Here is a 17,704-nt window from a genome sequence, read left to right on the forward strand (position 1 = left end):
GAAATAATGGCCAAAATACTATCTTTTGTACAAAAAGTGCGTAAGTAGTCTAGTTATTTTTTTTGGCACCTATTCTTAACCAACAAGTTTGATTCGAATGGAAATCCTGTCTCATCATTTAATATTGAAAATTGGCTGGATCGTACTATGGACTCAAAAGCTATGGCAAAAATACTATTTTCTATTATACACCAGAAAGACACCGATACCGTTAGGTGGATTAATCAGGGTTTTTCCAAAATAATTTCTGAGTACGCCACTGCAAATACAATAAAAAAAAATGTTTTTCGTCATTTAATCGCAGATTTGATTTTTTTTAGTGATTCGATTATCCGGAGGATTCGATTATCTGGAGTGAAAAAAATCGATACTCCGGATAATCAAGTCCGACCTGTACCAATGAAATGCAATGAAAAGGAATTTGATTTGTTTCTCATTTTTGTGATTGTTTTAGCAATGAGCACGCATGTTAGTAAAAAGAAACGGCTAAATTAGTGTTATATTTCTTTGTTCGCGATAAAATGAATGTTCAGTGAGATGGATAATGGAACAGCTCCCAAGTTATAAAAAAACATTTTGATGGTTTTGGCGCTGGTGGCTCCACTAGTTGTCCATCATCATCTATCCTGATTCTGTACGGTAAAAAGCGCAACTATAAAGCAAGACCACGCTTAAGGGTCGATTCTCGGTTCGGTTTAGCAGATTTTCGGATTGTGTTTTTTTGAAAGACTGAATCACCGTCTTCAATCAAAGGCCGCAAATGTTCAGTCTACATTTAAATTTAGCATGAGTCAACATGAGGACATTCACATAACACATATTGACCCAGTTTTCTCCTTATCGGGGCAGGTATCGAACGCAAACTCAACAGCACATGCGTCTAGATGATTGACGCCGCTAATTGCACGGCCGCGAAGTCCTCAATTTTCTCTCGAAGCTGGGAGGCAGCATTAACCTAGTGGGTGATGTAATGCCAGTAAGAAGAAGAAGACGGAGGAAGGCCCCAGAAGATAAAATCTTCTTCTTATGGGCATTACATCCCCACAGAGCCGCCTCGCAGCTTAGTGTTCATTAAGCACTTCCACAGTTATTAACTGCGAGGTTTCTTCTTCTTGTTTCAGAAGATAAAATATAGAGCCTTAAATGGCCGAGTGAAATATATTACGTCTATAGACGACATCTCATTGAGAATGCATGAGAATGCCAAACTGGTCTAACTCTACACATCTTTTTGAGTTGACTGAAAAAGTGCATACCTATTATTGATAAATGTTTCAAATTTGTATTGTGCTTATGAAAAAAGCAAGGCATTTGCGACATTCAATTCCCGAGTAGTAAATATTTCTGAAATTTTTTTGCACTTATGAGTTTGTAAACACAAACACGACAATTTGACGAGCTCGGTGGTCTAATGGCTACCGCTTTTGTATTATAAGCAGAAGATCGTGGGCTCAATTCCAGACTCGTCCCAGACTTTCATATTTTGTATTTCTATCTTAGTTCTTTCTGTGTTTCACGTTCTATCAACATGATTCCCACTGTTATAACCTTCCACACTAACTAACACTGGTTTCAAATCCTCCGTGATACTGATGAGAGGTCGTAGAGTTCTTTGCATCTTTTTAAGTAGGTGTCAAAGTAACCATCCTTCCCTTTCATCAGCATTCGGAAGGACGTGGCTGTGGGAATAAGGCGACCCTGAATAAAGCATTCGCATTTTTTGGTTGCATTGATATATAATGTAGAACGTATGTCTTATTTCATAATAAAAATGAAAAAGTAAACTAAAATATTTTCAAATGACAATAATGAAAAAAGGATAACAAATTTGAAATTCAATCGTAGTAGGTATTTGAAATGCTAGCATGCTAAGAAGCTAATGAAAAGAAATTTGAAATTAAATCTTAGTAGGCTAACAGATTGTTCGACGGGTGACATATCATATAAATGAAGATCAGTCAATGTTCGTTTCTTGAGGCGGAAGGACGCTGATTGATTATCGGCGTCCAAAGCCTGTTTCCACGGAGAAGATTGGCTAATCGTTTGGCTACGACACCGGCTTCAATGAAATCAACGAAAACATAGATGACACGCAGGGCCGGATTTATGGGGGGGGCCGGGGGGGCGTGGCCCCGGGACCCCACAAATCTTATGTACCAAAACCAACCTTTTTTGTACATTTTGGGGCCCCCACATACCGTCGGCCCCGGGGCCCCCTTCCGGCTAAATCCGGCCCTGATGACACGCAAAACAAAAATTGGTCAGTCCGTGTGACACTTGCTTTGGTATTGCCGGTATTGCAGGTTGCAGTGGAATGTCAAAATTATATATAGTAGAATCTATAGATGAGCGAAAGCATGGCTGAGTCGATTTTTTTGCTCGTGCAGTGCACACGCGCATATGACGTCACAGTTCTTAACGTTTCCATTGAAATCGTGACGTCATGCTCGTTTGGAGACACGTTTGACAGTTCGTTTGGAGACAGAGGATTTATCTTCGCTCATCTATATATTCCACTATCTATAGTCAAAATGCATGAAATCTGACTAGCAAATGTTGAGGAACGCCTGAAAATCTTGCAACCAGTGTTGTTGGCAATGGAAATAAAAATGTTTTGGTACTTCGCAAAAAAAATGTTTACAGTCTTGGAGGAGTCAAATAAAATCTTTGCTTTTTAGCCAGACTATATTCCAAGAAAGTGATGCTACTTTCGTATGAATAATAGTGCAAGCTTGTACCACATACGAATTTGTGCGAATTGCTCAATGCTAATGCTAAGATGAATTTGCAAACACAAACACAATACACGTGTAGATATCAACTTTCATTCATCGATTGGTGTTACGAAGGTTTAACGAGTAGCATGGTGAAACTGGCGACACTGTTATGAGATAGAATCAACAAAGGTAGAAGTGATTTACAATCAGTTGGAAAGGATTCGTTATGTGTCTTTGACGTCGATTTCAAACTAGCATGTAAGAAATATAGGTAAAATAATGCATATATTGTATGAATTAATGGAAAATATATTTACAGCATTGAAGCTGTCGTAACTAATACGCTGCCAATTTCCAACAATTGGTATTAAACTTTTTATATCTTCGGGCCTTCTATCAATATTTCTTATATATTTTTACCACACTGTATATACTAGATTGCATATAATAATCACTAATTGCTACATAAACTCCATATCCCAAAATGTCGAATATCAATCATGTATTATCAGCCATTCAAATACATTCACCCAATCCCGCGTGAAATGGTTACCAACGATCACAACCATTTCGCCAGCAGATGGTGTCTTCATTACGCTACAAAATTGAGCCATAAGACCTCCATACGCCAGCTGACCGGTTGGTAGCGCATCGGGAGAAAGACATCAACATCATTTGGAGCATGAAAATTTAGCTTTTCCGAACGACTAGCGCGCCAAGTTGGTGGAAAACTACCCATCTCCACGGATATCGGCTGATACGATGTGGGAATGTAGGGGCAAGAGTTCTTCACGATTGCACGCAGAGAGAGTGATGTTCTCTCGTCGTTCGCATATGGGAGACTGAGTGGTGTCTTGTTTGGTCATATTGGAACTCACTTCCGAATGCTGTCAGAATGCCCCAAGTGGATATCACTGCGTGGGAAAAATACCTGGGATGCAGTTTAATGATTTATTGAGAAATTAATCAATGATACTAGTCTTTGTTTGGAAATGTTTATTTCTAGGGTTGGATTGTTTCAATCAATTAATTTATAATGATACAAATCCGATTTACATTGAACCATTACGCGGCAGTTTGTCTGCGATGCCTCAATGGGGCACTCCTTGGACACGGGTGGCCCCGTTGGGGTAGGACGCGCGCGAAGCAGGAACTGAACTGTTTCGGTCGGCCGGGGCTGTGAGCAATGTGCCAGACTGCTTGTCTGGCGGAGGACTAAAACCGTTTCGAGTCAGTCGGGAAGATGTGCAAGCAGTTTATCGCGACCGACCAACGTGGCAAGACCTCTGTATATGCGCCTCTGTGTGTGGGGTTTCTGGGAACTGATTCGCTGCTGTTGCATCTCAGCATTGCAGGCAGTTTGAAAACAGTGCGCTGCATTTCTTAGAGTGTTCTCCAAACGACATCGGCCCCGTTCGCAATCAACTGCAGTTTCGGTTGAATGGTGCATCTCGAAGGGTTGCTCCGTAGGCAAACAAAACAATTGGCAAGAGTATTTAGTGATAGTAAAGGCCTCTTCAATGAAACTACAATCCGGTGATTCCATAATAATCGTTAGGAACTGTTTCGTTTTTAAATTTTTGGAACCCCATTCTATAAACATTCCCTTAGTATCCGTCCCTTCGTATTACAATACCGTGAAAGCAATTAGTTGCAATAGTTGTATAATTAATCCTTAAGATCTAGCTAATTGGAAAATAATAACAAGCTATCCTTGTGAAAAGCAATGCTCACTTCATTTTTGGAACGGTTGTGATTGTTGGCTACCGCTGAAATTCTTGTTCAATCAGAGAATGAAGAAAGCTCATCCCTGCAAGTTGATGTTGTAATTGAAGATTTTCGTTCCTGTGTAAAGTTTGTCAAGAGGGAAAACTCAACTTTGTGAACCCAAGTGCGAGTGCAAAAGTGTGCTTGAATTTAATTTAAGAGGCTGAAAAGGCAAAGCGAGAAAAAAATTGTTCTGAAGGTGAACCATAAATTCAAAACAGTGGAAAGAAATCAAGTGACAGTGCTTTTCCTTTCTGTCCTTTATTTTTTGCTTTGAACGAACAAGTGCTACTACAGGTCCTCGGGGCCCAACGCAGAAAGGACCACGTCCTCCCTGTCTCATTTTCACATAAACATTTCGCCACGACCCTCGGCTGGTAAAAGGGCAACGGCAGTTAAAACAGTTACCGAAAGGACGATAGAGGAAAGTTCGTTTCATGTTTTTCCTTCTGGCTTGAGTCACGCTCTTTTCCGGCACACTTGCTGCTGTTGAGACCTGCTTCCGTTTCTGAGCAGTCGCCCACTTGTACCACCCGGAAGACTGTCTAATCTGGTGAAATATTGTTGCTTCCTCTCTTGGCGCACAACACAAGATTCAGCTGTGTCGTACAGTACGCGAGTGAATGAATCTTCGACCTGGTCTCAACCCACCGAACTGATTCGAAATCAGTGATGTAAGCAATTCCAGCAAGGCGAAATACATGATGTGTTAAACCGAATTCCTTCTTGGCCCCGCACAAACACTGTTCTCTGCCATCTCCAATGAACCAACCCTCGAAACCGATTATAGCCAAACGGACAACAGCAAGTGTTTTGAAAATAAGACAAACTATCGCAACTATCGAGAAAGAAAATCTCCCACCCCAACCATCATCATTTTCGGAATCGAGAAGAACAAGTGTGCGACAAGTGTGAAGCACGTGCCGTCGAAGCAGGCAAACGAGTGCCGTTTGGTTTACTACGCGGCTCATTGCAGTGAGCTCAGAACAGATTTACGGAAAGCAGTTTTTGTTTTGCGAAGAAAGCACACGAAGAAAAATACCGGAAAGTATCCACTGGAAGGATCGAGCTGCATGTGAAAAGGTAGGTAGTAAGAGATGAAATAAAGATAAAGATGATGATCGCACAGTTGGATCGTTTGTGAAAATGTATGAAATATAGAATTGTGATTCATTTAAGTGGGGATGCTTTTGAGTAAAACTGTAGTTCTCTGTCCAACAACACTGCCTCAGATATTACAGCACAGCAGAGCTACGAAAACGAGAGATAGTTCTTTGTACCTACTTATATTGCAGGGAAAGTTGCCCGGGTGTGGGCATAGTTAGCTGTTTTACCCATAACCTGGACCTGGCCCTGGACATTTGAGTAATACAATTGCTAATATGCGATTTTCCGCTAAATTCTTAAAAATTAGAAGCTGCACCAGTAACATTTAAGTTTTATTATGGTTATAAAAGACCGTTATAAAAGTAAAAATGTTACTTGGGTGAGCATTTGTCATAAATTTACACGTTAGGATTTCTTCAAACATTTTGTTCGAACAAGGAAGCTTTGATTTCACTTCTTACTACGATGCACTCGATGGTGAAAGCACAGAGAAACAGACAGTCTCACTTAGAACAAAATGCATACGTTTAGTGAGACGTCTGTTTCTCTGTGGTGAAAGCCTACAGACATATGGTACAATGAACCAAATCTGGAAGTCGTTTGTCGTAAGCATCAAATATCATCGAAAACCAATGCTTCTTTGTTCGAATAACTTGTTTAAAGAAATCCTAACGAGTAAATTTATGACAAATGTTCGGCTTCTGATTTTTAAGAATTTAACGGTAAATCGCATACTAGCAATTATATTTTTCAAATGTTCAGGGAAAAAGAGGAATAATAATATAATAAATTAGCAATGATTTGTTATAAATCCAAAAAAAATGTAAAATAACGACTTTTAAGGAAAACAGTGATTTTATGCACTTGAAAGCTTTAAAATCATTTCAACATGGTAAAAACGCAATGTTCACAAGACTTGTAGAGCACACCAAAAACTTCCGTTTAGAGGTTGTTGCGATAATTTTTGGCCTTTATATCTCTTATTAGTTTTTATTTAAATAGAAAATAGCCCAAAACCACTAAATCGACTTGAGCCACCTAGAAATTTTATCCGAATTAGCTGAAAATTTGACAGGAGGCTTATTTTAGCATAAGAGGTTGAATTTTTGATTCTTTTTGAAAACATGAAGAGGTCTAATGTAGATAGGGGAACTGCCCCGATCTCCATCTCAATGAACATATATTCATCTCATCGCGAAACAAAGAAATTCGACATCAATTTATGCCAAAATTAAATTGAAGAACAATTTTGTTTTCTTATAAATTAAAATATGGATTTTTCAGGAAAGTTAATCCTAAATAAGAGAATTAATCGATTCGCACTAATAAAATTGTTTGAAGGAAAAAGTCAATTTGGCCTTAAAGAATATACAATCATTCGGAATGTGCGCGCCAAACTGCCAACCGAACGCTGTTTGGGCTGTTGGTTCTGTCTATTCCTCGGTAAATGTCGAACGTAGTGTCAGCCAGTACAATTTAATCAACACTTCCCAGTGGAAAAAAATTTGGCCAACCAAGTGCTTTAGACCAGTAATGCAAAGAAATAAAAAAAATGAAATTAATAAACGCAACAATTTAAATAAATATGGAATCTACACTGCCTTTTTTATTTTTTTTCCGAAATATAATTTACCGTGAAATTGCCGCGAATTTTCAGAGTTTCTGAATTGGCTGTCCGCGAAATTTTAAAAATTTTGCCGCGAATTTCCACCACCCCTAGTAATAATGCACCAACATAAAACAGTTCAGACAGTTCATACGAAACCTTAGACGTGAAACGATACAAATAGTTACCCACTGAGAAAGACACAATCCCCGTGTTTAAACGTTCGGAAATAAACCCGTTTCTATCAATAAAGACTGCGTAGCCGAAAAGTTAAATATAAAAGTTACAGTCGATCTTGCATCAATAGTTCCTGAAAGTGATAGTCTTTCGCTGCAAGACCACGGTGAAGTCGGCTGGGTTCAATTCCCGATCTGGTTTTTTTTTTTAACTTTCCTATGCATAAGAGTTTCATTTCAACGTGTTAGCCTCAAGACAACAATCATATATCGACTTTGCATCATTGCAGCTTATAACCATAGAAGTGCCTAAAAACACTGAGCTGTTATTCGGAAATTCTTCAATGTGAATATAATGTCATTGAAAAATAAAAATAAACGTTCAAAATTCTTGAAAATTTCCGAAATTCGATTTTTATTAGTATCAGACAATATTTTGAAAATATGAGAATCTGAGTGAAGCTTTGGAATTCTGTACGAAATTCCAGCAAATAAATGGATACACCCGATTCTGTTTTTACACGGATTTTTTTACACGGCCGTGTAAAAAAATCCCATACAAAATTTTTGCAAAGTTGCTCCATTTTGCATGATTCGTCGAGAAATCATAAAACTTTTTTTACACGGATTTTCGAATTTTGAACTGAAAACTTTTTTTACACGGAACGCATCCCCCGTGTAAAAAAAGAATCGGGTGTATTATTATTTCTGACACATTTTTTGTACCCAAAATATGATAGAAATGTTGATTTATGATGGATCTTTCAAAAATTAAGTAACTTGGGCTTTTAATTGAGAAACTAAAATTATAATACTGCGTCGTACATCTTGAACCTTCCATAAATCAGCGGAATTAAGGATAGCTACAAAGCTGCTGATCATGCTGGAGGAGAGGAGACTCGGATTGGGCTAGTCATTTTTCATGCCTAGAGAAGTCAAAAATGTAGGTACAGGTAACCTTCGACATAACGTACATATCGATTTTAAAGTTGTACGTTATATCGAATTGTACGTTATATCGAAGCATGAATAATCATCCTTATTTGCACTGCTTAAATGTTGTACTATCTTTATGGGCGAATATTATCTTTTTATATAAGGCTCAGCTAGCAGTGTGAAACAGCTTTTATTATGAACAATTCCTAAAAAACTTAATCGTTACTAAGAAAAATGACCCGAGGAATTGAATTCTTCATTTCATATCTATAAATATAAAGCACAGTAAATAAGAGGCTAAGAAGCACAGGAAACGCAAGGCTTGCTTTTCGTTGCACCGTTTGCATGAATATTCATTTATTGAGTATCCGCGATGGGGCACGTTACTCGCCAAATTGCATATTTTCACTGAAATTTAATACGCCAACATTATTCTGAAAAAAAATCTAATGTCACGCCAATTTTGATCAATTTTATTCGAAATTTCCGATGGAATTTCTAGAGAAGTTCCTGAACAAAAGTTTGGAGAAATTTTTCTTCAGTAAAACCTTACAAAATACCTGAATTATATTTTATTGGATGTATTCTTCCAGAAATTTTAATACTTCCTTGAAATATTTCCAACAGAACGTTTAAAGGAATTTTTGATGGAATTTTCCACAAAATAGTCAAAGATTTCCTAAAGGGATTTCTCAATAATTTGCAAATGGTATTTCTAACCTATTTTCCAAGGGATTTCCTAAAAAATCGAAAGAATTGTCCGAAGGATTTTTCGCTGGAATTACCGAAAAATATTCTAAAGGAATTTCCTCAAAAATGTTTAAAGAAATTCTGAAGAAAATTCCAGAAGAGTTGCTGAAAAAACTGAGGAATATCCAAATTAATTTTCTGCAGAAAGTTGTGAAAGATTTGCTAGAGAAAGTTCTAAAGGAATTTCTGGAAGACAAAAACATTGATTTTTTTAATTTTTATTAACATCTTTTTTTGATTTAGAAATTAAGTTCAACGGCAACAGGAATTTTTGAAAGAATTTCTGAAGACATTTCTTGATGTATTTGTGAAGGAATCTATTTATATATTTCCGGTGGAATTCCTGAAAGAAGTCCTAAATAAATTCCCAAAAAAAATCTTAAGCAACTTCCGAAGAAATTCCAACGCGAATTTTTAAATCCTTAATACCTTTCTGAAGGAATTTATAAATGAATTTCAAAACAGAAGGAATTTTATCCCCATAGGAATTTTTGAAGGAATATCTGAAAAAAATACCAAATCATTTTCCGTAGATATTTCTAAAGGAGTTCCGGAAGGTAATTCCGTAGTATGTTTAAAAGGAATTCGTGAATATATTTCAAAATGAATTATTCGAAGAATTCCCGAAAGAATTCCAGGAGGAAGTTTTGAATTCCGAATTTTACCTGAGGTAGATTCTAAAAAAATCTTAAAATGCATTCTTTCAATTTTCTAAGAAACATTGAGGAGGTACTTTAAAATGATTTTTATATTTATTTCCGAAGCTGTTTCCGGAAGATTTAAAAAAAAAAATCCCTGGGGAATTTCTGAGGGAAATCTTGGTAGAAAGAGAAATTGAGAGAAATTTTTGGAGAAGTCTAAGAATCTCGGAAGTTCCTTCAGAAGTTCAATTCAAAAATTCTTCAGGAACTTGTTATTATCGGGTAAGTAAGCCCAGCGCTATGCTGAGACTCCCTGAACCAATGGTTTCAGGGTCGGCACGCTCACCTCAAGCAACTCGCGGACAGGGAACTCTCGCAATCAAATGCAGGGAAAACCACAGAGCTTCACTTTGGGACACTTTATTCACTTCTGTCTTCACTCTCTCTTAAAGCCACCGCTTGCATTCTTGCAGGAATTCCCGGAGGTCTAGTATTGTCATAATGTCTAAGGGAAATTCCGAAGAATTTTCGAAGGGAATTCGGAAGAATTTTCGAAGAAATTACTGGATTCATTTCTGGAAGATGTTTTGAAGAAATCACTTCGGGAATCGGCGAACAAACTCCTAGAGTAATCTTCAAAGGATTTTTTGGAGCAATTTTAGAATAAATTACTGGTGCATTTTCCGAAAGAACGACAACCTGAGGCTATTTTCAAAGAAAATCCAGGAGAAATTCCAGATGAAACAATTTCAGAAGGAATTCTGGAAGGCGTCCCTGAAGGAATTTCCGAAGGAATTCCCATAGAAATCTAGGAATTTCTTCGCAAATTCTATTTGGAGTTCCTTCCTAAATTCCTTTAGGAATTGCTTGGAAATGCATTCAGGAAACTCCTTCGGAAATTCTTTTAGGAATTCCTACAAAAATTCCATTGGAAATTCTTTAAAATATTCCTTCAGAAATTACTTTGGGGCTAACCACAAACCACGTAGACCGAAATTTTACTTTTTCAAACCCCCCCGTCCCCCCTAGTAGACTTTCACAGACTTTTTCAAAACAGCTCCCTCCCCCCTATGATGGCTACGTAGACTTTACAAAATTTAACAAAACATCATATGTGATAGGAAAAATATGAAAATCAACCACGTTTTAAACAATTCAGCTATTCAATTCCATTTCCATTTAAACATAACAACAAAATTCGAAATTCAAACTCAAAAAATTACACTGAACAAAATCCAACAAAACAAAAATCAAATTGAAACGAAATCGAATTTAATCCTCTGTCCATAACTCCTGAAATCAAATCTCAAAGCCAATTAATTTAATTACTGTTGAATTTAATTTCTCCTAGAAGTGTGCACCACCATTTACAACATTTTTGCATCGGCGTGCCACTGATAAAAACTGTCACGCATCTGACTATAATTCTCAACGCCGGTTCACAATTGTGAAATTTCAGAATTTAGAAAAATTTCGAGTTGAAATCCCACTGTATAATCATCTGTTGAAATCCCAAGATTTTTCTCCTAAATTCTAAAAGTTTCTCCGTTAAAAAACCCGAGTAATTTTCTGTGAAAATTAAGAATTATTTCCCGAGGTAATTTTTGTTATAAACGGACATTCCGAAATATTTCCCGTGGAAATTTAGAATGGATTCCTATGATATTTTTCAACTTCTCTTGCAAATTTGGAACAATTTCTTGAGGAAATTGAAATAAATCTTATGGGCATTCCACGAAATATTTTCTGAATAATTTTCGGTAGGAACTATGGGGAATTTTCAGTTAAACTTTTTGTGAACTTCTCGTAAAAAATTCGAAAGAATTTTCATGAAAATTAGAAAGGCTTTTTTACAAAAATTGCACTTTTTTTGTGGAAGCTCAAACTGTTTTTGGTTGGAAATTCAAATAATTTCTCGTGGAAGTTTTCAATAATTTATTTAGAAATTCCGAAAATTTTCCTTCGATAATTCCAAAGAATTTGCATTAGAAAGGCCCAAGAGATATACGAAGGTGAATTTTCCACGGGCATTTCGAATAATTTTGCTTATATTTGCAAAGAATTCCTCGCGAAAATTCCGAAGAATTTCCGAAATAAGGCTAAAAATTTCGGGGACTTCCCAGAAAATCTCTGAATATTCTGAAGGGTTGCTCGCGGAAATTTCGTAGAATTCCCTTTTCAAGTTCCAAAGAACATCTTTTGAGCATTCCAAAGACTTTTTCTTGGATATTCCAAAATACTTCCTATGTGAATTCAAAAAATCCGTTGAAGTACGACATAATTTCTAGAAGAATCTGCAGTAAAATCCAAGTGAAGATTTTGAAAAAAAAAATCGATAGTTATTATAGAATACTTTGAAGAATTTTCCTGCTCAACACTGAAGAATTTCCTGATGAAATCCATGATAGTTTTAGGCCGTAGCTCAGACTTTTACTTTAGTGAAATTCATTAAATTTTCAAGGAGAAATGCAAGAGATTATATCGGTAAAGTCTTGCAAAAAAAAACCGGAGCATCCTAAAAAATCAAACAAGTGAATTTCGCACGAAGCTGCTGTATAAATCGCTTTTTAAAAACATAAAATAAAAAAGTCTACGGAGACTTTTGGTATACCCTCCCGTCCCCCTTCGTAGACTATCGTAGACTTTTTCAAACCCCTCCCCCTGCAAGAGTCTACGTGGTTTATGGACAGCTCCTTTACGAATTCGTTTCGAAAATTTCTTCAGTTATTTTTAAGTTTTTGCCTTTCTCGTATACTAAGTATACGTAAAGGCTATAATTTCACTCCAAAACCAAACTTTTTATAGAAGGCTCGGAGATCCATAGTGTTATATACCAATCGACTCAGCTCGACGAATTGAGGTGATGTCTGTTTGTGTGTATGTATGTATGTGTGTGTGTGTGTATGTGTGTATGTGTACAAATTTTGTAGACACACTTTTGGTACTTAGCATTACCCGATTTACTCGCAAGAAGTTGCATTCGACGGGGAATGCGGTTTGCCCATTGCTTGCTATTTAAAATTGGCCTGATCGGACATTGCATTTCGGAATTATTGAAAAATCATTGTTTTTTCCCAAGGGTCCCCCCTTGGAAAAAAAATTTCAAAATCGAAAAAAAAAATTTTTTTCAAGAATGGTGGAAATGCATAGTAATTAATGCAAAAACATGCAAAATGATAGAAAATATGCGATCTATCCCCCTAAAGTGCTTTTTTGACCTTTCCTATGTGATTTTATCAGTACATTTTACGATGCACGAGAAAGGCACCATCGCCGCTAGGTGGATTAATATGGGTTTTTCTTCAAAAATTGATTCGGAAATTCTTTTTGGAACTCTTTTGGAATTTCCTACAGGAATTCCTCCACAAAATTCGCAAGAAATTATTTTGAGAACTCTTCCAGGAATTTCCTCTAGGATTAATTTAAAAATAATTTAGTACACATTTCAAGCCTGGATCTACAACACCAATACTGTAGTCGACATTGGCAGACTTAAACCTGAAAACAACCCGTCATCAATTCTGACTTTGACTAATATCAACTAGACATTTGTTCATAGAATATACCTAAGACATCATTAACTCAATATCATCCAATACTTCGGGAGAATTCTGAAGATAATGCTAACTGGGGAAAACAGTCATTAATGCCTCTAGCTGATAAAATTAGACTACATACAATAATGTCATCCCTACATGAATGATCATAACAATTTAGTAAATTATTTTGTAATCTAGGGGAATGACGGCTTTGGCAGGTTTTGTTCTATTATTGTCAGGGGGTTTTTGTTGATCAAATTTTATGAAATTCGGCCACAATATTCTTTGATATGCAAAGAATGTTTTGGCCAAATTTGAGCATAATTGGTTATAGAAAACCCCCCTGACAATAATAGAACAAAACCTGAAAAGGCCGTCGTTTCCCCTATATAACAAAAATGAGTTGAGATTTCCTTCCTGACGAACGGGTTGATTTTTTCCCTCATATATTCGTTGGGATCCGCAAGGTTTGTATATACAAAAAGTTGGTGAATTTAACGGGGAAATGTACATATAAAGAATATTATTTTACATATGAAGAATATTATTTTAATCACTATTGATGTTTGCTGAGTGATGGACTCGGTGATAACAGTGTAAAGCGGCTGGGGTAGTTGAGGTGATGAATGATGGGTGGTGGCGGCGGGCGGTGAGTGGTGGCGTTGGGTGGTTACGGTGCACAGTGGCGGAAAGCCGGACTTACCTCAATTTTTTTTTCGTGATTTTCGTGAATCCCATATTTTTTTTAATTTAACAGCTAGTTCCAACATTTCTTGATTGTAGCTTGTAAATTAAATTTTTGGTGTCTTGTTGAAGTTCATTCCGTAAAGTGTCTCCCGAACAAAATGAAATTTGGCTAAACTTTTTTGGGAAAGATTCGAAAAGATCTGGTATTATGTATTAAAATCTATTTTTTGTCTACTTTCCGGTGGTTAGTGTGGTGAATTGCGCATAGCTGCGCCAAAGCGGGAAATTGACTGGTGCAATGTTAGAATTAGGACGCTGTATTTGTTCTAGATCCTAGGGCCTGGGCTTAACCATTACCATTTTAACCTCACCAATAACCATTTTAACCTCAAAATGAATTCAACATTTCAAAATCACTCTGTTGTGAAGTTTTGAACGCAATCTCAGGGTTTGACCGGGATTTGTAAGATGATGATGATATGTACTACCAATCTATTGTAGCAAGGCACCTGCCGATAGCACTGGCCATATCTGACAAACGATTTGATCATGATTATATTATTGTTTGTATTTCATCAAACTCCTGTATGAAGGGCCAAAAATGGATGGGATGGTTCCATAAGCAAATACGCTTATGCGAATCCACGGGACGAGTAGAGAATCTCCTTCCAGAAGAAAGTTCGTACAAACAATAATATAATTAAGCCCTCATTTCCCAGATTGACCCAATAGATGGGGAGAAGAGCCCGCCCTTTATCCACGAAATGTTAACAATAGGAAGTTGGCACTCTTCCCATCCAAATCACTTCAATCGGGTGCCCTAATGGTTATTTTATATGTTTATAGTCATACAGTTTCATTAAAAATACAATTATATATAATGGAATTTTCTCACCAAATTTCCGTGCTTGAAAAATACAGCTTTCATCGTTTGTCCTGGATTAAAGTGGTACTTTCATCACCAACATTATGTTTTAGAACAAATTGTTCTCTCCAAAATATCCTGTTACAATCAGAGGAGTGTTCAAAGCTTGAAAATATAAATCTTGAATCCTAGAAAGATGGGATAAAAAAGGGAACAATATCAAACGCAATAACAAGCATGTTAATTTATTTAACTTTTTCCATGTTTCCACACCCCATCGAAAATATCGTAAATTTATCAAAACCTGATTATTTGAAACGTGATAAGAAATATCAAGAAGTTATGATCATACAGTAAACATTATTTTCAATGTTCTGTGACTTAATAGGTTTTTTTTAGTCCGATGTAAGTTCTGGATACTGTACCAGGTGTCAAAATTTTACCTTTTTAACTCTATATTCTAGACAATTTGAGTTGACAATCGATGTGATACAGAATTTTTAATAGGAACCAGGTTTATGTATGACAGGATTTGCTTTCTTGAGTGAGGCCTGGTATAAAGTCACAAAACATCGACTCATGAAAAAAAAATTATAAATATTCTGAACATAAGAATAATGGTTTAAAAATGTGATGAATATAATGAATATCTTTCCAATAGGTTAACGAGCAAAGTTCTAGAATTGCAAATCCGGAGAAGATGAGTTTGATTTTCCGTTCGATGCAGGATAATTAGTTAAATAATAAAATGAATACGATGGATATTTATGAGACGAGTCCTAAGGCTGAAAGTCGCGATAATAAAGAAAAAAATGATATTAGAGATTAAGTGGATAAAATATTTAGCTCGTTATGAAGAGTTAAAGGTTAACTAAAAGTATCATTTAAAGATAAATGCACAGGTAAACATTCTTTTTATTGAACTATTAGCCATTCGTAATGTATTTCTCCACTACTAATTCAAGTTTTAAAAGCCGAAAATACAAAAAAATCATGTAATATTCTGCACTGTTAAATGTGCACTGTTATCATAATTGTCCTGAAAATTTTATAGATTGATTGGAAGAACAATAACACTCAAACATTAATCGAATAATATGGGAATAATGAAAAGATATAACGAATAAAGTGCATATAATTTCAAAAAACGCAAGATTTATCATTTCTGTAATTCTTTTTTGGCCCCACATATTTCGTTATAATCACAATTTTCGAGTACCTCTAGCATTAGCTAATAATAAGTATAATAGTATAATGAATAAACACAAACAGGGACGGGAATGGTTGACATTTCTTTTTTTCATTCAATCTTCCACGAAGTTAAAGAAAAACAAAAACACGGCAGCCGCAGCAGCAGCCACTACCAAGCAGACGACAGTCAGCACATGATTTTATTATTTTCTCTCCCCACAATTAATGTTTCTGTACGCTCATTTCACGACGTATGACCGTTTTTGGTGGTAAATGATTATTTCTTTACTCCTTGCTCATTTTAGAGACTAGAACTAATGAATTGGTACCAACGGCTAGCATTCTTTCTATGCTTTGCGCCACATGCAATTTAACTCGATTCTGTTCTGTTTGCGCCGCGCACGAACCGAAACAAGAAATCTGCTGACTGCACCGACGGTTCGACTCTCACGCAGCAGCAGGCAGGAACATACAAACAGTTTGCCTCATCGGTGAAAAAAATGTCACAATGAGGCGTACATTTTTTTTTGAAAACTGTTTCGATTTGTGCGGTGCGTGAAATTTGACCGGATAAAATGTAAACATTCGCATAATCACAGTGTTTTACTGTACATTTCCCAACACTGAACACAGAGCGACTATAATAAAGAATTACCGAACCCGAAAAAAATGATGAAGTATTATTTTTGTCAATCCTGCTCAATACGTTGAGCTTTTTCTGCAGCCAAAATGAATTGTTGGAGGAATAGTAACATGAAATCGCGAGTATATTTGGTTACACTTGCATCCCACGCAATGGACGAATAAGGCAGAAAGTAATAAATATAAGGATCAAATGTATTAAAATCAAAAACGTAAAATCTCCTCTGAACAATCCTCCTGTTTTGCCAAAAATCAACACTTTCTATAAGTAGCTGCATGTTTTATGCTTATATAAAACAATATAGCTACTTCAGAGAAAAGTTAGCTAAGCTCTCTGGATTTTCATAGGTGTTCATATCACGTATAATATTGCCTTGAAATAGAGCGAAAAGCGCAACAAGGCCCACAATCATTGATGAAATAGTTTAACAAACACATTTTTGCACCTTCTACCATTAGTAGGCTACCATGCTGTACATGTTGCGTGGTGTTCATTATATCGAATGTATTTTAAAGTTAACAAAAAAAATCCATTCCATTTGTTACTAAAGTTTAAAAAAAATGATTCATCTGGCTTTATAGTTTTCCGGAAATTGTTTTTACACTTTCGTTACATGCATAGCAATCATTCGGAGCACTATCTGTACACTATTGAAATCTAATTATTGGTAATGTTTACCATACACATCTCCGAACTTTCAAAATGCTTATTTTGGAAGGGAAGGAAAACATTCATATTGAATAGAAATCAAGGAATTTGAATGGAAGGCCATTAAAAGCGTATTCATTGAACGATGCTATTCATAAACTTTTCAAAGATATGAAAGTACAAAAGGAACGGACTTACCAACATAGTTATACATACTACTCTGTAACATCGTTGTCCATATCCTTCCTTAATCGTCTGCTCGAATTTCACACCAGATATTGATGCCTATTCAAGCTCAGACTCAGAAATATATTGACATCTGCTACGCATTCCCAGCAATGTCTTATTTTCCTGAAGCCGATCTCGGCCAGATATTGCTTCTGCTTGAGTAGATCCTTGTACATTATTTGTTTCTTTTTTTGAATGAAAAT

The sequence above is a fragment of the Armigeres subalbatus genome, chromosome 3 (genome assembly GCF_024139115.2).
Source record: "Armigeres subalbatus isolate Guangzhou_Male chromosome 3, GZ_Asu_2, whole genome shotgun sequence".
Lineage (NCBI taxonomy): Eukaryota > Metazoa > Arthropoda > Insecta > Diptera > Culicidae > Armigeres > Armigeres subalbatus.